The 22,360-nt window shown below is 47.7% G+C and overlaps 1 protein-coding gene across 5 annotated transcripts in view; it reads left to right on the forward strand.

Moving 5' to 3' along the window:
- Positions 1-22,360, forward strand: part of LOC142587361 (Kv channel-interacting protein 4-like) — a 323,816-nt gene that overhangs the window by 36,043 nt on the left and 265,413 nt on the right. For 2 of the 5 annotated variants that reach the window (XM_075698305.1, XM_075698311.1), the window contains exon 1: positions 21,371-21,519. The exons of 1 other annotated variant lie outside the window; for it this stretch is intronic. The gene's annotated coding sequence lies outside the window, so the exon portion shown is untranslated. Of the gene's footprint in view, positions 1-21,367; positions 21,520-22,360 lie in introns of those variants that run through there. 2 more of the 5 variants (XM_075698303.1, XM_075698302.1) reach the window with 2 other exon arrangements.

Raw genomic sequence — 22,360 nt, forward strand, 5'->3', positions numbered from 1 at the left:
TCATGGCAGTAACATCAGAATCCTTGAAAAAAATTGACAGTCACTTAGAAATGCGAGAACTTAATCACTTCAAGCATCTACACTTGCAATTGTCACGTGACCATGATACGTTAGTTCATACATTGTCACGTGTCCTACACAATTCTACCTTAAGGTTTGTACGAACCTTAATGCAATTTATTCAACCCTTATTCATATTATTTCACATTAATTACCCATAATTGCTCATAATTAACGTTTTTGTATTTACTACCTTCTGTATCACCACTGACGTCATACAAGACGGTGATGACGTGACATTTTATTTATTTACTATACATACTTTCAAGGCCTAGTAGGCACAACAGAAAGAAGTCGTGAAAATATACAATATTTGCAGTGCAAGGCAAGAATAGAAAATCAAACTGTAAGACAATTTGAACGGCGATCTTGAATTAGTGGTGTCACAAATTGAGACTGTGGAGGTGGGAAGGCGGTTCCATTCAGTGGCTGTTCTTGGCAAAAAGGAAGAATGGCACATTAATTTTGTGTTGATGGTCGATGCGAGACGAGAACTTGGTGTGGTGAAAAGATTTTCTTTACGTATCATATTCTATGAAAAAGACAGAGATGAAAGTACTTGCGACGCAACCATAGTTCAGGTAGACCTATTGTTCTTTTCATGGACGTTACGCTAGAATGACGTGAATAATTTGGGAGAATAAAATGGGCGGCGCGGTTCTCAATGTTTTCTGAATACTTTCAAGGGAAATGGCAAGATTGGCATGAGCAGGGTCCTATATGCAATGTGGTTGGGCAGAACGCCAGCTTTTCTACATGAAAGGCCATAAAATGCTTTCGCATTTAAAATGCAATGCTTAAACACATTGCTCAATGTGCAGACTTATACACGTTACCCAGATGTATACATCAGTGTGTTCACCGCCCTTCAGTCGTCGATGTAACACCCTTCTTCGAGCAAAGTCACACCTTATGTGTGGAAACACCCTTATGATAGGGTGTTTTGGCTGTAAAGGGCTCTGAAAGGGTGTAGGCAGGGGTGTAAATGACGAAAGCACACATTTTAACACCTATAAGGGTGTTAAAATGTTTAGTGTGTGTTTGCGCTACAGTTGCGCGCTGTAAGTGAATGAGTTTGAAAGGCTTCAGTGGGTCGGTTGGACGCCCTCAGATCGAAAGGGCGTCCGAGTGACCCCATCCAGCTCGAGCGCTTTTGCGTTCGTGGTTCTGACCAGCCGCCGTGTGAGGGATCCGAACCCGTCACCTCGTGCAACAAATCGACAGAGCCACTGAACCACCGCGTAAGCTTTTTCTGCGGGTGGTGACATGTGCCAAGAAGTGATAGAACGCTTGCAGCGTCTCTTTCTCGCAGTGGTGATCGTTCGTTTAGCGTGCCTTGTTCCAGGCTTTTACGAATCATCTGGAGTGATACTCATTACCTGCCGTGGTTGCTTAGTGGTTAGGGTGTTGGGCTGCTAAGCACAAGGTCGCGGGATCGAATCCCGGCCACGGCGGCCGCATGTCAATGGAGGCGAAATGCGAAAACACCAGTGTACTTAGATTCAGGTGCACGCCTCATTATCAGAAAGTGGTTTAGGCACGTAAAACCCCATAATATTAATGTTTGATACTTATTGGCGCCATTTAAACGACAATGTTCCGTAGCTCCCTAAGTGAGTTGGAAACAGTTAACACCATTGAAGCCAGCGGTAGCTAGTTGTCGCTTCGAGAATATTTATGATTTGAACAGGTGTCCCCGACAGTGATGATAAGGAGTCTCAACCGAGTCCTTCGTTAGGCGTTGCTTGGGCCAAATTTGCTGAAAAAGTACGCGGCTACAAAAATTATAACGCTGAAGAATGGAAGCAGGTCGCTTGAAATGCACACTTCATGCTTGTATACCATACGCCTGATCAAACCGAGACGTGGTCGCTCCACATGGATGGTAAATAATCATAGCATCTCACTGGCTATCCTGACGGTCGCGAGGGGGTGGCAGGCTGGCTGTTCCAAAGTGTAATGGCACTGCCCAACAATGTGGATGGGCAAAGAGAGGAGCACTAATAAGGGGCGAAAATGGGGTATCAAGAAAGGCAACGATGAAATTGCAACGCGTTTAACTTTTCTGTTGTGAATTTGAATAGCTGAACGAAAAGATATGGTAATTATACTACTTCTTAATGGTGACTAAAATATAATAATGACGTGACAGTATTCTTGCTTCACATGGTAAATAAAATCGCTCCTCAAATACGTTCGTATGGATATAACCAGTTGCCGACGCGCAAAGGAAAACGACTGTAGCATGGCCAAAGGATGTTCTGAGTTCGTGAATGTTGACCTCCATGTATGCTTCAGGAAAGATCGCCAACGGGATAACAAGTAATTATAGTTTCAGAGAGAGAGATAATATCAAAGTAAAGACAAGTATAGTAACAAAGGCTACGTTCGGTTGGCTACCTTGTACTGGGGAAGGGCAAAGGGGGTACGAAGATTAGAGAAAAAGATGGTATGAATGAGCAATTAATAGGCTATTTGCTCTTGATGCGATTAGGTGTTGTATAGTCACTAGCGCGAACAAGTATTGCAGAAAAATATGTTGGGGCAGGACCGACCGCTAAAAAGGGCTGGGACAGGGCAACATCAAAATGTTTGTGTCAGCGTTGTCGCACAGTTTGTGACGTTCGTGCCTTATTAAATAGAACCACGGCTCTGTCGTGTTCTTCACTGGAGATGTGCCCCGCTGTGTAGAACAACATTATCATCGTCAAAAACAACAGCAGTGACGACGACAAGTTTCAACGGTACCGGGTTGCCTCATGCAGAGTGTTCTACAATCCCCAGTGGAATGATAAAGAAGGCACAGGCATTACAGGACATGTAATACGTCGCCTTTTCTTTGAATCCTGACCGTTTAGCCCTTTTGCTCATTTCACGACACTAGAGTCGAATTTAGGCTGCCACAGTGTGGCGCCGGTGCTAAGGTGGAAAAGCTATTGAAAGAATAGAGGAAGGAACTGCAGCGCACGGAAAATGGAGCTTTACGGGGCTAGCCTCCCAGCTTCTTCGTACCTCTTTCGAACCCAGCAGGGACTTTTCAATAAACATGTTTTATCTCTCTCTCTCGCTCTCTGCACAAAATGCAGATCAACTGTCAAATGATAACGGCAGCAGTGAATTAAACTGAAAGCTGTGAGATATAATTTCAATAGCCAACTCTGACCTGCCTCGCTTCAGCTCGTTTGTAAATGTACTACAGCTATACGAAATTCCGGAAAGTAGAAGTCAGCTGCCGAACCCAGCAGCACCAGTGCTGGGGCGCCATCTTGCGACGCTTTATGCTGCTACTCCACCGTGGTACCCTGTGTTGCGTCAAAGTCCTCGAAGAATAAAGAAAGCAAAAAACTCACACACACACAGTGTAAAGCCTTCCTCCGTAGCAACGATCATTGTCGCTGAACGCCCCTTTGTGTCAAGCAGTATTCTTCGGTATGTGGTTGACGCCGACATCAAAAGATCGCGAGACAAGCGCTGTGGGGCACTTCTCTAACGTTCTAGTATTTTGTAAACAGTAATATTTTACCTAGTTGGTAAAGATGTCTGTTAATACACTCATCAGGGTACATTTCAGAGCATGAATTTCTTCTAGCTGAATCAAATCTAATTATGGTGCTTTACGTGTTAAAACAACACTTTGATTATGAGGCACGCCGTAGTGGGGGGCTCCGAAGTAACTTGGGCTGCCTGGAATTCTCTACCGTGCACATAAATCTAAGTACACAGATGTTTTTTTTCTCTTCTCCCCTATTGAAATGCTGCCGCCGTGGCCGGGATTTGATCCGGCGACCTCGTGCTTAGCAGCCCGACACCACACCCAAGGTATATGTAAACTGGTAGCCAAGATTCCACAGAAGCCTGCATATCAAGAAAATGGCGGCTAGTTGCAACCGTCGCCATCTACGTATCTGAGGGACATCTATCAGCAACCAAAAAATAAAAGAAGTGACGCCACAACCGAAAAGGGCAGTGACGTCAAGATGCTAAGCTGCTTGGCGCGAATTTTTCAAATTATTGAAACCAATTATTTGACCACTACTACGCCAGCAGTCAGTTTTCTTTTTAGGCTCAGCCAAGATTGGGACCCACCTCAGCTGAAGCGCCAGCATGCATTTAAATTAGAGGAGTCGCGTCTGTCTTAATGGGAACAAAATTAAGCGGTTATTGACGGCACTTGCCCCAGTAGACTCATAAGGAAGGTGAGCGAATGGGATGTAAATAAATGACAGTGCTACCAAGGTTTCAAAAACAACTTCACTTTTTGATGTTAAAAGTACATGAACAGATTCGGCTCGTGCAAAAAATCTAGGAGTGAACGATGATGAGGTTCATGAATCCAACGTTCAAGGTCGGGTGGGCGGCCACGCCGAAGACCTGTTGCCCAGAGGCGGCGGAGACGGCTTAGATGACGTCCTGGGCACGTCCATAGTAGGTGTGTCACTGTCACATTTTGAATTTCTGTGTTACAAAATGGGCACGATGAGCAAAAAGGACCGTGGTGTTGTTGTGGCCAGAGAGCGGTCACAAACGGGGTGAGCGCGAACCCGACACGTAGCCTCCTTAACTTAACCCTCCTCTCGGCGGGTTAACACACCAGGGAGGTCTGACCCACACGGAGGTATGAGAGCTCGTGTGGTTCGTCGGAGGTTTTCCTTTTCCCGGATCAGTTGCCCACAGGCGTCTTCAGGAAAATGTGGAAGTGGGTATGTTGTAATCTATGGGTGGGTTGCCATATCTGCTTCAAGGAGACCCGACAGGGCTGCTCGAGGCACTCACTGGACGCGTATGAGAATATTCGTAGGGTCAGCAAGACAGTGAATGCTATCTGAGAATAGAGTGGACCGAGATACCCTACCTATGTCGTGGATGGCTTGAGTAGAGTCTGTGCTAATGATGAGGGTATCGAGCAGCTTGAACAGTAGGTAGCAACGCGGCCAAGCCGTCTCGTATGGCAGCAAGCTCGGCAAGATAGGCCGGGGGTGCAGGATCGGCAACATACGAGCACGTCTAGCTTGCCTCTGGTATCAATGGACGCACGAGAGTTGTGTGAATCATGGTGCCATTAACACTGGCATCAGTGTATGCTACAAAAGTCGCATCGTCTTGATTATCATCGGCGGGACGAAGGCGGGAAACTTGGACATTCGCCAGGCGAGGAACTGGGCACTACAAATGACCAAGAGGCTTATTGTCACCAAATTGTACCCTCTTCCACGGAGCTCCATCGTATCTCGTAGATGCTGGCTTGTCTATATCGTGTCCCTTTGTTATTCCTGTCGTATCTGTCGTATCTGTCCCATGTACCCGGCCAGTGAAGCAACCGAGCAGAAATTTGATGGCTTTAAGGCGCACACGCATCGACGTTGGTGCACGAGTTCGTCGATAGTGTTGAGTTGTGACTCGGCCTGTAGGGTTGGCAACGGAGTGAGACGTAGTAGTCCCGTTATGGCCCGCCGCGTGGCTTCGTTATTAATGGCCTCAAGGCGAGACCATTGTGCCTTCGTGAGATGATGAAACTGGGCTTAGTAGACGAGTCGTGGTTACAATACAGGACGGACAAGAAGGCGAGCCATGTTGGTGCTCGCTCAGCCATATTTCTTCGCAATCCGACGTATCAACTGTATCATTTCTGCGGCCTGTTGCTTTCAATTCTTGACCCATGGTCGCCCAGATCTGGAGGAATCCAATTCAAGGCCGAGTACACGGAGAGTTGAAGCCTCGGGTAGTGGTTGTTGATCCAGAGTTAACTGAAGTGGCCGGAGTGCCAGTAGACGGCGCCCATACTTGATCGCTACTGACATGTACGTCGTCTTGTAATTGGAAATTTCAAGCCCTATCTGAGCACGCAAGTTGTGCGTCACGTTTAGGGCCTCTTGGAGCGCTTGTTCTTGGTGGCAGATTTCAGGATCAACTGACGAGACAGTGATGTCATCTGCGTACATTATGCACTGTGCGTTATGTATCGTCGCTAACTTCCAAGCTAGTGGAAGGAGAATAATATTGAAAAAGACTGGCGCGAGCAGAGATCCTTGTGGGACACTCCGATGTGCAACGAACTGACCTGCTGCTTGGCCAGCCAGGCGAATGGAGAAGGCGCGAGCGCGCAGGAAAGCTTCGACGAATGTGCAGACATGGCTAGAGAACTGAAGCCAATGGAGGATTCTGACAATTGCTTCGTGACCCACATGGTCGTACGCTATGCGAATATCCGTTGCCAAAATGGTGCGAATTCTTCGGGAGCGGCCTCCGATGAGAACCATAGAAGATAGGTACGCAAGGCCATCCTCTGCGCCTAGATGGGCACGGAACCTAATTTGGCCAGGATAATACCATGAGTACCGCTCGAGCCACCATGTAATACGTGTCGCGAGCATACGCTCCATCAGCTTGCCTAACGTTGAGGTTAGTGCTCTTGGGCGCATATGAGCGATATTATCTTGGGGGTTTCCGGGTTTTAGAATAGGGACCATTTCTGCATGCCGCCAGGAATCAGGAATGACTCCTGTAGCCCAAGCTTTGTTTATGGCTCCAAACAGCACTTCGAGAACCTTGCCTTCTGTGTGTTTTTATAAAGTTCATACGGTATGCTATCCGGTCCTGGCGCCTTGCATGGCTTCGACAGGTCTATTGCCGCTAAATATTCCGCCGTAGTGAAACCAGCTTGCATACCTTCGATGTCGGAGAGCGCAGGCGGCGTGCCTGCGTCCGCGGGAAGGCAGTTTTGAACAACGAAAGGAGGCAGCGCTGTGTCCAAAGCCGGAAAAAAGGTGTGGGCGACAGTTTCTGCGAATACTGCTGGTGTCTGGTCCGATGCTAACAGGGTGCAGGCTGCGGGTTCCGGAGGGCGCCGACCACGTTCCATTACTCGGAAGGTGCGCCAAATAGAGGCATTTGATGACGAAGGTCCGAGAGAAGAGCACCAGTCCATCCAGCGGCCACGTTCTAAGCGGTGTTCATGGCGCCGAGCTACTGCAGTAAGGCGTTGGGCCTCTAACCGAAGAGTATTTGATGCAGGGTCACGTTCTGATGCAAGTTCTGCTTGGTGGCGCGACACCCAAAGACGCAGAGGTTGCAAATCAGGAGCGATTCGCGATTAATCAACCCACGACGTACGTGTTGCCTCAACTAATGCCGCCTTAAGACAATGGGACGGGTCCCGAATGGAGTTGGATACAGTGCTTTCTGATACCGCCCTGTATCGATCCCAGTCCACCACTCGGCACAGCCGGCGGAGGCGGCCTGTTCCGCCCGAAGATAAGCCAATGTGAATCGGATGATCGTCGCTACCCCAGCGGTCGGGTTCTCATGACCACGAGACGGTCGTCCTTGCTAGCTACTAAGATAAGTCCGGTGAGTGTGGCGGCGCGCAAGGGTGGCCACGCCGACGATGAGCACTGACACATTATTAAGCAGAGTGAATTGGGCGTCCATAAATGTGCCCAGCCCACACGTACCACGCGCACTGGAAATAGCGTATCCCCATGCGATCTGGAGCACGTTAAAATCTCCTGCTACCATAATGGGGCAACCAGGATGTTTGTCATAGGTGCCCCAGCCAGCCGAGACCCAACCGAGCCTCATGACTGCTGTAGGGGCGGGTATAGTACGAAACGATGATAACGTCCATGCATTGGAGACGAACCAATACGGCCACGACTTCTTGCCATAAAGTACATCACCGTGAAAGATAAACGCGGGTCTGATGAAGAGTGCATCTGACATAAGCTGCAGCCTTTCCTGGAGGGACATCGGGCGTAGCACTCCTACGATCCAACATTGAAGGCGATGAGCATGCCAGAAATCCTGAAATGGGTGGCAGGCCGTTGGATTCTTGAGGCAGTAGAGCCCAAACACGCAGCTTCCCATATCTGAGACGCTGACGCAGCTCTCCGACCTTCCCCGCGATGCCGCGACAGTTCCACTGTAAGATACGTTCTGGCACACTTGAAGACGTAGCAACCATCATAGGTTAAGGTTGGCCTGCAGAACCGAGGTGAGATGCTGAAGCTGTGGCGCAACGAAGCGCAACAGTTCTTGGGGCGAAAGAGGTTTCGACACAGATGCCGGGTTAGCCATATGTGCAGGACTAGACGTCCACGACGAATGCGACGACCGCGATCCGTCATGACGACGCCGGAGCACTGTGCGGCGTTCCTTGAGACGCTGGATTTCCTTTTCAAGGGTGGCCAGGCGAGCGTCGATCTCGAACACTTCGTCTGCCAAAGGAAGCGGCGTGTCTTCTATCGATTGCGATGCCCGTTGTGGTTGTGAAGTGGACGACCTAACAGCTGCGCTATATGTAGGAGTGGCAGCATCACTTGTCGCTGTACTTGCTATTGTCACATGGCTAGGGTCCTCTTCCAGCGAAGCCAGAACGGCGTAACGGTTTTACACCGGGACTTGTTTAATTGATGTATCTCGAGGGGTCATTGGTGGCTGTCGAGAATGGCGTTGTCGAGCCTTCTTAGTGGCCGTCAGCTTCGTAGGACACGTCGTGGAAGTGATGTCATGATCGTTTGTTTGGCATAGGCCGCATCTAAACGATGCTGTTGGTTCAGGCTACATGGTGTCGTCCTTGGGTGGGTAGGGGCAGGATGATTTTGCGTGTCCCTAAGGCAAGAGTAGCAGTACACAACGGAAGGCTTTAACTGACGCCGGCGCAGTACGCAGCCGTAATACAGGATACGTTCAGGTGGCGAATTAAGACCTTGAAGCGTGATTAGGCACGTACGACCGCTGCCTAGGTAGCGAGCAGCCACGATCTTGTGTGTAGGACACGATGTTTCCTGCAGGAGTCTCTCGGGTTCTTCGTCAAAGTCAACGCCACTAACCATGAAGCGTCCTAAATCGGTACAACTGGCGAGGCACGGAGGTACGCCTGTATGGGAAGGACACATTCTTCTGAGACTTGTATTTGTGACAGTTCGTCGAGTTTATAAACTAGTGCCATAGCAGACACCCATACTGAGACCGTATTGGTAAGTTTGTGTAGAGCGAAACCTTGAAATCGGGAAGTCTCGAGGCAGGCGTCCAGCGCTGCTTGGAATGATATGGTTGTGCAGAGTGGACATGTCATATCTAGCACGAGGCCTGATAACCACCTTGTACCACGATGTCGTTGGCGACTCCTGAGACGTACGTGTTGGTCGTGCGGGCAGGCCTTGCTATGAGCGCGGTCTTTTCGGGGCTGCTGAAGCTACATTTTCATTTGGTGGAAAGCCAGTAGCTTCATTCGTTCTCTTGGCCGAGGTGTGCGCCATGACGACGGGGCTTTTCTGCTCCATGTTGGTAGTATCCATTCTCAGGGTGCCGCCTTCGCACATTGCATTTGTCCCCACGAAGGAGACGCTCCTGACTTGGATGGCAGTTGCATCGGTAATGTTCCGCTCCCTCGACGCAGCGGACAGCAGCTTGGATGCTCCGCGCTGACGTGGCGAGCGCCGCGGGGGCACGCGCGAAACCGCGCAAGAACTCGAGCTAGACGACGCCGCAGGAGGGTGTAGATGCTGACGGACCTTGTTGATAGGCGCCAGTAGTAATTATGAACCGCCAAACCGCTTTCCCCGGTTCCAGTGCCGGGGAAAGAAACCAGCAAACAGGGCGAAAATACGGAGCTACGGAAAAACATGTCCGAGCGGAACGAGCGCTAGAATCGCCCTCCCGACTTTACTTGTGGTCGTGCAGAATAATGCAACCGATACAACTGACCAAACATGTTTCAAAGCACAAAATGTACCATGGCCAGAAGCCAGTCGTAGTGCGTAGCAGCTTATGCGAAACCTTTTCGCAGAATCATTCGCATTTCCGCGTGACACCATGTATTCATGTAAGACAGTTATCACACAAGACAACACAAGACATTGCCCCCCCCCCCCACTTTAAGAAACCATTCGAAATACTAATTTTGCTGCCCGTCGGCCACTCAGACTATGGGTGACGGAAAGTGAACAAACATAACGTGACCTTTCTTCGTGGAGCGCTCCGCATTTATCGCCACGACGAGACATAGCGCGTGGATGCCGCAGCCTGAACTTTCATGATAACAAACAGCCCCCACTCACGCCTGTCGGCAATAAGCGCCGTGCGCTAAGTCACGCAAAATTTGAAGTGAAGCGCATGCCACACATTGAGAAAACAGGCAAATAAATAAAAAAAAGAAGAACTCGGATGACACCGCCGCGTTCAAATGAGCGACGCCATTCCTCACGACAGAATAGCTGGTTTGCAGTCTTGCCAAGTCTTGCGCCAAGAATCACGGTTTGGTACGGGTTACCAAGAAGGAAATAATAAATTGTGAAAACGAAAAAAATAATATTTGTTGTTTAAGTAGAGCAAACATATTTCATAAGGAATACTTACAGGTATGACAGTGTTCTGAATAAAAATTTTGGAACATTTTATTTTTACGTAGGTTGTCTAGTTTCAGTGTTCGTCCTCTCCTCACCTAGTCGCGCTTCAATTGTGCACCACTAACTCATACCTTCGGCGATAGCTTTTGGCACTCTGTGTGGTTCCAAGCTTCTCGATTTATTTATATAAACCTTGCCATAGGTACTAAGCAACCAGGGCGCGTTCGTAGTTGAATGGACGATGAACGAAAAAGTTTTTAAAAGAAACACGGCCTGATGAGCTTCACCGTTTGCAGTTTACAAAGATTGACGCGCAGTGTTCTTCTTATTATCACTTAAACCTAAATGATGGAATGACTTATGCAAAAACAAAATGCGAAACACACCGACAACACTATCTGATTGCTTATAGCTTATGCCTCACTGACTTAATAACTAAAGAAACACAAGTTTCCATCACATTCATTGATTTCTTTAAAACTTTTTCGTTTTCTCATAGATGTGGTGCCATTGATGTATGAGAAGAATGTTGCCATGGAAGAGAAAAAAGAGGGTTATTTTACGCTGATGTTTGGTTCGTTTTCTTTTTCATGAGAACTGCACCCGGGAGCGAAAAACATGGGCCATTAGAGCAGCAGCTGCTCTCGTCTTATCGTATCGCATTGTATGTCCCCTCCTCTTTAAACTCGTATCTCATCCCGGCTGAGCGCTGAAAGGCCAGTGGAAGCCGTTCGAGAGAGGACCGTTGCTTCACGACCAAATGACACTTAAATATCAAAACGCGAATCTGCAAGCGCTTAGAGGTGAAAAAAAATACTAGGGCTTGAACACGCAATTGCTTACAACAGTTCAGCCCGCACCAGGGCACCGAACAAAGTTTCCGCACTTGCCTCGCGTTTCGAACCCTTAGTACTTTTTCACGAAGTGCACAAAAACACGCACGTATACAATAGCGAGCACAGGACGTTCTGCTTTTATATATATTTTTGTTCTCCTTTCTCCTCGATGTCCTTGTGACGCCCGCGTTATCGGAACCGGCGCTGCAGCTGGCGTCGGTGAAAAGGGAGGAGGCGTCGTTCCGTTCGGCGAGCGGCTGCTGCTACTCGGCTTCGCTCGTAGTGGGCACGCAGGCAAAGCTCAGGCAAGCGCTGCAGCCAGCCCAATCACATCCTTGCTTCCTGCGAGCGATACAGCGAAGCCCGCAAAAAGAAAGCAGGACTCGGGGCCACGAAACACCGGGCCTGGGTGGCGCATCATTGTCCTCGCGGGCTTCGGCGATCCCCCTGCCGCGTATTTCTGAGGATGTCCGGCAAGGCAAAGGCGGTTTTCGTCAACTGCTCTTCCGGCTGTTGTTTGTCTCCGCCTTCGCTAATTTAGGTCTTTCTATTTCGACTTCTCGCTTGCGTTCATCTGCTATACATTCTTTTCTGCCGTCACAAAAAACATACTTCCCATAGCGAAATACATAATACATAAACGCTGTCTTTCTGAATGACATTTCTTTCAGTTCCTTTTATGCCTATTCGACGGCCATTGACCTCGGCTCTGAAGCAATCAATGTTCGCTTTAGTGCATTAAAACTTCCATTCAGTCCTTTGATTATCAGTGGAAAAGCGAGCCTTCTGTGTCTACACATACGCGCGTGCTGCGAGCTGGCAATATTGCTTTCGCCATTTTCCAGAAGCGCGCGCTCGTACTCCCAATACTTGTCAAGTTTCTTTCCCTTGACTGCACAGAGAATAGAGTGCAAAAGGGACGAAAAACAAAACGGAAAGTACATACATGACCGGCGCCTGTCAGCGCCTATTCTGTGCACTAGCTCTGTGTTTTACAGCGAAGCTTTGCGAATCGTTCCAGACTTTGCTTACTGCTACGGTGTCAGGGTGGTAACCACCAAGCAAGGAACGTTTGAGTCGGGAAGAACCTTTATGGGGCATGAGCATAAGAAAAATACATATATCCAGAAAGCACGCGTTGCCAACCCAATGGCAAAACCTTAACATACGACAAACTATATACAAAGCTAGTTAATCGAACATATTGTCTTAAGTCCTCGCACACGACGTATTATGAAGTTGAAAATATTCACATAAAGTCTATCGACGTGGCCACGTCACCTCGTCGTCGCTGCTCCCGACGACACGTCGTTGGGCCCGCCGATGCGTCGTAGACTCGACGTCGCCGTGTCCGACGTTCGGTCCACGGTTGGCCTGGTTAGGGGGTCAGGAGGGTGGAGTGACCTAGGCGCCTGGATGGCCCGGTCAACTCCGCAAGCTGCAGATGGTAGCCGCAGGGAATCCGGGAAGTGGCGCCGTCAGCCTGTACCTGCGGCTTCCGGTGGGAGGTCCACGCAGCTCGCGGGTCCTGGCCGCGGCAGCTGAAGAACTGCCTCCACTGGGTTGCCGCCATCTCCACCATCCATCCGCCCTGTTCGGCCCCTTCTACTCGCCTTCGTGCCAGAGCGTAGCTGGGCCGCTCTCTTCGGCTACGTGTGCCTTCTCCCTTTGGCCACGCAGCTGCGCGTGCACTTTTGCGCTTCTTCTTCTGCTTTCATATTGCATTCTTTTTATTAGTACGCTCTTATTTTCCATCTTCTTTTTTTCTTTATTTCTGCCACCGACCCCTTGTGTCTTGTGTTTTCTTCTTATCTTTTGCTTTTTCTTCTTCTTTATTTCTTCCTTTATTGGCTCATGACATATGATGCCCACCTTCAAGAGTTTTTCCATATGAAAAACTGCTTCTTTTTCCTTGTATTGGATGTTTCCATCGTCTTCATATGTCGGTCTAACATTAACACTTGATGTCTTCCACCATTTTTGTCATTTGCACCACTGGGTATCTTCCTCACCCCCCATCACTTCACTTCACCTCACTTCACTCATTCACGGCACTGTACACATCATCGAGTTCACTATTGCAGAAAAAAGTCATTGTCCAATACTCTTAGACCACAACACTTCTAGAGTAAACTGTTTTAACACCTGTCACGTCATGTACTGTGAAGTTCTACTCTTAAAATCCGCCCCAAGCGCTTTTTCTGATGCATCTGTGCGCAAAACAACCTCTCAAGTTGGGCGCCACCAGAACGGGAGGATTGGCCATGTGCTGCTTGAGTGTTTCAAATGCGTCCTCTTGCACTTTTGTCCATTTCAATGTATTGCGTGCACCTTTCTTTGTTAATTCCACCAAAGGATCAGCTACCTCCGCATAATGTGGAATGAAGTCCCTGTAGAACCCCGTCAATCCCAGAAAAGACTATTTGTTTCTTGTTCTTTGGTGGGTTTGCTTCTTGAATCTTCTCTAGTATCTTCTGTTTCGTCGAAATGCGTGCCATGCCTAACTTGTGTCCCAAAAATGTCACCGCGTGAGAACCAAACTCACACTTCGTTGGCTTGATGGTCAGCCTGGCTTCCTGTAACCTATAAAATAATCCTTCTAAGGCTTCCTTCCAGGTGCTCTTCCCAAGTGTCTGCCGCGACCAAAATATCATCAATATAATAATGTTCCACATTTTTCAGACCGTTAAGTACTCTTCTCATGAGTTTCATACATACTACAGCGGCTGTATTTAGTTCAAATGGCATGTGCTTGAATTGAAATAGCGCAGTTGTACTTGAAAATGCCGTCTTTTCTTTGGATGTCTTCTCCATGGGTATTTGCTAGTACTCCTTCGCTAAGTGAAGCTTTGAAAAAAACTTTTTTCTTGCCACCTTTGCAAAAACAACGTCCATTCTTGGTATTGCCTCAGAATCAGACACTAATATGCTGTTGAACGTCCTGAAGTCTACACAAAGCCTATTAGAGACATCTGGTTTCTTTACAACGGCCAGCGGTGCGTTGTAAGCTGATGTAGACCTCTCAATGATGTCTTGACGTAAAATCTCGTCAACTTCGTTCTCAATACACTCTTGAAGTACTAGCGGCAATGGGTATTGTTTAACGTACACTGGTGTGACCGTGGTGCATTCTAACTTGCACTCGATAACATTTGTTCTTCCTGGGAGGTCCAAGCATAATTTGTCATACTTGTGTAATAATGATTTTACCTCTGCTGCTTCTTTTCCATGCAGACATGGATGAACGACTGCTTTTTCTAACCCCATGGTTTCCTTGTAGTGATAGGTGGGCACTTCCAAGTCGTTTTTCTCTTTTGGGACTACCATGTTGAAAACTTCGGATTCTTGCGAATTATGCCTCTCTTCATATTTCTTCAACATGTTGATGTGAAATACTTTTTTAGAATTGTTGACCAGGAGTTCGTAATCCATCTCGTTCATTTTCTGGGTTACCTCAAATGGTCCCTTTTACTGCATGAACAGTTTGTTTCCATCACTGGGTAGAAGAATAAGTGCTTTTTCTCCTGGATTGAGGCGTCTTGTCACTGCCTTCTTGTTATAATAGGTTTTATATCGTTCTTTCGCTTCTTCCACACTCCTATGTGCTACCTTGCACGTTTCTTTCAGCTTCTCTCAACGTTCCAACTCGTAGGTGTATGTCGTTTTGACTTCACTTTCGAGTCCTTCATTTGCCCATGCCTCCTTGAGGATAGTTAACGGACCTCTATCCGCGCGTCCATATAGCATCTTGAACGGTGAAAGATTGAGGCTTGCTTGTGTCACTTAAGTCCTCGCACACGACGTATTATGAAGTTGAAAATATTTGCATAAAGTCTATCGACGCGGCCACGTCACCTCGTCGTCGCTGCTCCCGACGACACGTAGTTGGGCCCGCTGACGCGTCGTAGACTCGGCGTCGCTGAGTTTGACGTTCGGTCCACGGTTGGCATGGTCAGTGGGACAAGAGGGTGGAGTGACCTAGGCGCCTGGATCGCCCGGTCAGCTCCGCAAGCTGCGGGCTGTAGCCGCAGGGAATCCGGGAAACGGCGCCATCAGCCTGTAGCTGCGGCGTCGCGGTCGCACTCAGCTAGCGGGTCATGGCCGCGGCGGCTGGTGAACTGCCTCCACTGGGTTGCCGCCGTCTCCGCGATCCACCTGCCCTGTTCGGTCTCCAGCCCCTTCTACTCGCCTTTGTCCGAGAGCGCAGCTTGGCCGCTGTCTTCGCCTACGTGTGCCTTGTCCCATTGGCCACGTTGCTGCGCGGGCACTTCTGCGCTTCTTCTTATGCTTTCATATTGCATTCTTTTTATTCGTACGCTCTTATTTTCTATCTTCCTTTTTTCTTTATTTCTGCCACCGACACCTCGTGTCTTCTTGTTTTCTTATCTTCTGCTTTTTCTTCTTCTTTCTTTCTTCCTTTATTGGCTCATGACACGCTGATTAGCCGAACAGCTCAACACAGGACGGCACACGTTTCACGGATAACCTCGTGCAGCGATTTTGACTACCGGTGCAGTTGTCCCGGTGGCCGGCTCTGTTCTCTAATAATTTACTTGAGCAATGTAAGGACAAATGATGGCTAAATATCCTTAGCTCACCAAATACGCACCTTCATACGCATAATTCCTTTTTTCTAACAAAGTTTTTATCCTTTCCATGTCAGGATGCGGCGTGTCTGCTCGATCGCTGTATCGCCCATTCAAACGGTCTGATCCTTACGATAGAGTAACAGCAAAGCGAGGATGTGTCAGAGTGTCCGCTTCGGGATGACGTGAATGAGAAACCACGCAGCCACGGGTTATTCACCGGTTATTCGAATGGCCACAGGCTTCCTCCGCCCAACAGTCCTAGACTGTCCCCTGTAACCCCGTGGACACAACGAATCCTTGAAAATCGGTTCTGCGGTGATTAGACTGTCTTTGATCACGGACATACCACAATCGAAACTCGGTCGGTCCCTGAGAAAGCGTCTTCCATGGTCATGTGGGTAGAGTACCTGCGTAATGCCCTCCTTCCGGGCGGACATCCCTTCGGCATTCTCCAAAGCAATGTGCAGGAAATCAACAATTGCGTTACGCGATGCTAAGTGAGGCAAAACTTCGAAACCGGGAGAAGAATGCCGACAGTTCCTTGCACGTAATTTTCCAGCAGGTTGAGGATGCCGCCCATGGGCTTCTAGCCGCCGGCGGGGTTGGCGCCACCACCAATCTACCGGCTGGCTAAATAGATGTGATTTTTCTCTCTGGACGCATCATACCTTTGTTTTATTTATTTATTTGTTTGATTATTTACACTGCAATTCGTTATTGGGAATTTTAACAGAGCGAGAAATACATACTCAGGTTACTATAGGTTACTTAAAGCACATTATAACACAATAACAGATTACTGCAATTTCAAAGAAACAGGAAATAGAAAAAAAGTAAATAGCACGAACTGAACACACTTCGAAGTGACGCACCAAAAAAAAAAGGGCATTTATTATTTCGGATGTATTTCATTTGCATATATCACTGACCTTTACTGTATTTTTTCAACTGTTTCAACCAACTTTTGAACCAGTCGGGCTCCCGCTAAGCTTTCTCGCATATTATAGACCATGGCTCTCGAAACCACTTGTCTGCGCCATGCAAGCCTAACCGCTGCGCCACTGCGTCTAAGTCCGTCAAACTCATTTTCTGTCACTTCCATTCAAAAGATGAGGCAAGGATCCGCTTCGTTCAGTCGCGGACCACAATTGTGATGAGGTTCTTTTAATGAATTAATTTCTGCTAGCGCACTGCATCATGGCAGGTAGTGACCAAGTCATTCGTTAGCACACAACAAGTAATTCATTTGAGGAAAATACAGCACAATAAAAGAACGAAACGCCACAAACTAATCATACGTCGAATCATAAGTCGAATAAAGAATAAAGTCAGTTGGTGGTGCGCATTGTAGCAGCAAGACTTGGGCGGCGTCCGGAGTGGGGTACCCTGGTTGCCCCCAGGCGAACACCACTTATCGATGCAGGGGGAGCTATGGTTACGACGTCGGAGACGTTAGGAGATACCCTTAGCATGGCACAATCCAAGGAGCCGAATACGTAGTCCGGGGACTTCGTCTCAGGTCCCGAAGCATGGGCTTCACTTTCCCGACGTGGTATGGCACCTTCCTTTCCTACTACCCGAAGAAAGTAGTAACTGCGCCTCTGTAACGTTGCCCTGGTCTAGTAGAAGACCCTGACGCCCGACGGCTTTACTACTGCGCTAGGAACACCAGAAAACACCTTCCTCAGCTGACTTGCTTTTCTCTCTTGGCTCCATATTTTTTCCCTTCTTTTAACGCCATAGCTTTAAGTGCCCCGTGTTGAAGAAAATCCGGTGTCGGCGCTAGCGTCCCGTGAGCAAAATTTGCTGTATATATTTAGGTATATGCATAGGCCACGCCTTGCTACATGGCATGTGGTATATGTGGCTTATATTGCCCCACCATTATATCGGTAAAGTTTCTCGTACCTTGTCTTACATTCTTGACAATGGTATCCCTGGGAATTTTGAGACTGACTGCCCACAAACGAATCTCACGAAACAAAACACCGACAGCGCATGTCTTTTATGGTAAATCTTCTGAAAGCGATATATTGAAAGTGCGAAACAAAAACAGAAACAAGAAATAATGTAATTTTTTGGTGGCGCTGTGCACGTCTCCGGGATCTGCGCACGCAAGAGGCCGCCTTTCTACCAGAAAGCATCGTGCGTATAGCGTTTCCCGGTAAACCTTATGGTTACACAAGCCGTGGTCGACGGGAAGCGTGAGAAGCAGTCGGGGATCTTTAAATGCTATCGCATCACACTCTTAAAGGTGAAGCTTAAGCGTCCTCCAAACTGTCGTGCACTGCCGTATAGGTCGCTCATTGGCTGAGCGCCTCACGTTCTGATTTCTCGCCTCGTGCCACCGCCGTCTTCGTCGTCATCGAAGTATTCGCTCGTGCAGCCACTTCTCGTCGTCGCCTTCGTATGGCTGACCCACTTCGACGGCGCCACTCGCGCGCTTGACGCATCGCAGCGAGCAAAGGCGGCCTACAAATAGGCCTACGGGGCTACCAGCCGCGGCAGCGAAGTGCACGCGTGGCTGGCGTCGCCTAATTCGTAACGCCGAGAAGATGTTGTTCACGTGCGTGGCGCAAAATTGCCCCATTCGTCACCGACTCCTAAGTTTATCAATATGAATTTTTTTCTCATTGAAATTTGCTTTTCTTCCGATTGTCCGATCATGTGGAAAATTCAGCAGTCCCTTTCCCTGGAAGAAAAATCTATCGGCGAATGTATCTGCCTGCATAAAAAGTAGAATTTCAACCGATCAAAGTTTCCATATAAAGAAGCAAGTTGCCCATTTTACCGACTTCGTTATATTGAAATTTACCTATATATATATTTACACACACACACACACACACACACACACACACACACACACACACACACACACACACACACACACACACAAACACACACACACACACACACACACACACACACACACACACACACACACACACACACACAGACACACACACACACACACACACACGCACATACACACACACACACACACACACACACACACACATATATATATATATATATATATATATATATATATATGTGTGTGTGTGTGTGCTAGCTTATCAACGTAAGTGTACTGCATTTGTTTAGCTGCGACCAGAACGTATACAGTAATCGCATTTCGGTCTTACGATTGTCCGCTACATTTTGTTTAATCTGCAATTAGTATTTTCTGTTCTATTCCTTTGTTTGTTTGCGTTTGCTTTTTTACTGATATGTTGCTGTAGTAAGCAGGGTTTAAGCTCCGCCCTTTGCCATTCGTCTGTACCAAAACAAAGGGGCCGTGGGCCACCTCAAGCCGTTTTCTGGCTTTTAGTCCAAGGCCTCAACATCTTATTTCTTCGGATTGCGATGTTGGAATCAAGTAGTTTTGATTTTTGTTTAAGTATTCTAGAGAAATGCAGTTAATATTGTGCTTCAATGCATAAAATGACGTTTCGTTAAGAAAGTAGGTGGAACGGCAATGTATCTTTACCTCAACTTTGTCGGCGCAAATCTCATAAATGGTCTCCCGCACACAGTTCTTTTCCAGTGGATATGACTTGCTGTCTCGCCCACAAGAATTTGTAAATGGTATTATATACCATAAGGTAATCAGTTATTAACACAAGAAGATAATTTTTGTGTAATTATTCGATAAGGCATTTCAATTTTTTAGCAAGTGAAGGCCGCTTCTTCGAGTAAACCAGCTCATGGACTAAGATTGTGCTACCTGCCGCGAGCAATCCTTAAACATTTCTGAAAGTGTTCGCCGAAATACCCTGTACATCGCTGATACTAAGGTTGTGGCCTCTACGGTGCACAAACATAAACATTGCATGCGATCGCACGTGGCATATGATAATTATAAAGACAGCTGTAGCATTGTATTTGGTTGCATCGAACTCGACCGCTCCGCTAAAGATTTGCTTCTGATAGAATCTAGCATTTATAACACTGCTTACTAGAGTGCAGTTTTGCTTACTGCTCTATGTCATGATACTTTCTTGATCGTTCTTCTTTTATTCTAGGCATTCACGCCAAATTATGGTCTGTCAAGTTGTAAATTTTCTTGGAATCTTTGCTATACTTCCTGTAACGCCACTCACTTCTTTAATAATTTGAAGGGCCTTGAGGTTAATGGAATAAATACACAAGTGAAAATTAACGGTTTTTAAATGAATTATTATGTTCATAATGATTTATCATTTAATGTTTGACTACCAAGGGTTCGTTAACGGGCGCCTAAAACACGGTACGTGAGATTCTTTTTTCCTTCTGGCCGCATATTGACACGCGCACCTACTTATCCTTTTTTGGAGAACAGAATTCCACCGACTAACAAAGTAATCGCTCAGCGCAAGAGGCGCCTGCATGATTGGAACCAACTGGAATGTTATCGATGGTTCTATGCGTTGCCTGTGGTCACCGAAGCTTGCGCAATCCGATTCTATGCGCGACGCGAGTTGCGTAGAAATTTCTGGAAGCGGGCACCAGCGATTACTTTGGGAACTGCGATGATTCGTGCATAAAAACGCTTGACCGGCAGATCCGACTTTCGACGATCTCCGACTGTGTTCGCCGCCGTCGTTAGCCTGTTTTTGAGGGCACAGGTTCGGCCAATCATATATTGGTTTCATCATTGAGTTTTGCTGCTTACGAAAAGGGTTCTACTCAAATTGAGAATGACCCAACGAGCTATGGAAAGAAGAATGATAGGTGTAACGTTAAGGGATAAGAAAAGAGAAGATTGGGTGAGAGAACAAACGCGAGTTAATGACATCTTAGTTGAAATCAAGAAAAAGAAATGGGGCGGGCATGGGCAGGACATGTAATGAGGAGGGAAGATAACCGATGGTCATTAAGGGTTACGGACTGGATTCCAAGGGAAGGGAAGCGTAGCAGGGGGCGGCAGAAAGTTAGGTGGGCGGATGAGATGAAGAAGTTTGCAGGGACGACAGGGCCACAATTAGTACATGACCGGGGATGTTGGAGAAGTATGGGAGAGGCCTTTGCCCTGCAGCGGGCGTAACCAGGCTGATGATGATGATGCTTTCTTCACCGTCACTGCTATATATGCAAACAACGCGGCCGGGAGTCGAGCACACGACCGTGTGCTTCGCGTCGGAAGTTCATGGTCACTAAGCTGCCGATAAACAATCTGTTTAGGTTTGTTGGCAGAGCGACTGCCAAGCTATCTTCCCGAGGAATCTGTTCGGATTTCCGTAACATGGCGTGGTCGTGCTTCAAGCGACCATTTTCTTTTTCAGTGTTCTTTGAAATTTTCGCCGATTTACAGAAAACCACGGGCATTCTATTTGCCACCGCCCGCCACAGATGATACGAGTTGGCAGAGCGGCAAGGAAAGCGGTCGAGCACGGCAGACACGAGAGCGCTGTTCCCGGAGGGCTGAACGGGCCCTCGGCGGTTGCCTGGAGACAGGCCACCGCGAAAAACACGCGCGGTGTGTTCGGCTGGCATGGAACGGGCCGGCCCGATCGTTGTGGCTGGGTCCAGAGACACAAATTGGCCTTGCTCATTGGATAGCGTCCGCCGGTCATGTGAGCGCTGCCTGCCGAGAGCAACAGCAGCTGTTCGCGCGCAGTGCTTGCTAATCTAGCCTTTGCAGCGTTGCCGCCTACAGTTTTTCGTAGCCGTGTTTTGTTGGTTTCCTCACCCAGTGGAACAGCGGTGAGTGTGCCACTTTTGCCACAGTTCTTTTTCGGCAGAGATTTGCTGCAGTCATGAAAAGGCGCCGCGATGTTTCGTTTCCAGACATGTATTTGTTGAATCGCATCGTTTGCTCTAATGTGATATTCCAAAGTCGGAAATGTGTTAGTGCGTCCGTTTTTTGCACTTGAATGCAAAGGGTACGCATTTATTCGAGAAACGTCTCCTTTTTCTCCCCCTCGTCTTTTCGCAAACACATTCACGGCCGTGAGATCCCATAGTAAACGTACTACAGTAGTGACGCTTGGCTCGGCTCAGAAAAATGTTGATAAACGACGGTTCAATGGCGATGATCTTTGTATAAATATTAGTATGTTTTCCTGCTTTCTTACAAAAACAATGCAAATAATCGAGGCATTTGCTCTACCGTTTCTATTTTTTTGTAAATGTAATTGTATCATTTTATAGGCACATTGGTGGCTTGTCACGGTCTTCAATCTTGTTTGATTTGCACAACAAAAGTGTTCGACTATGAATAGATGCGTCATTCGCTGCGTTCGGGTTGCGAGCCACGGGTATAGCTCTCAAGTGAAAATGAACGAACCACTGGAGCAGCATGAACCATAGCTGTAGTGAACATGCTTGTATCATGGAAGCACGTATTACTCGGGGTACAATCTGTTTTACAGTGGCACAAGCACGTGGCGTGACATTTTCGTGCGCCTCGCGGTTTCATTAACTAATAATAGGGAACTTTTTGACCATTGTACTTGCGCGCACTTTTTCCCTTCACTCTTTGTTACGTCCCCCTCCCTACTCCCACGCTTACACATTAGAGCTAAGGAGCTGTCAACATATGAAG

Source organism: Dermacentor variabilis, chromosome 7 (genome assembly GCF_050947875.1).
Source record: "Dermacentor variabilis isolate Ectoservices chromosome 7, ASM5094787v1, whole genome shotgun sequence".
Classification (NCBI taxonomy): Eukaryota; Metazoa; Arthropoda; class Arachnida; order Ixodida; family Ixodidae; genus Dermacentor; species Dermacentor variabilis.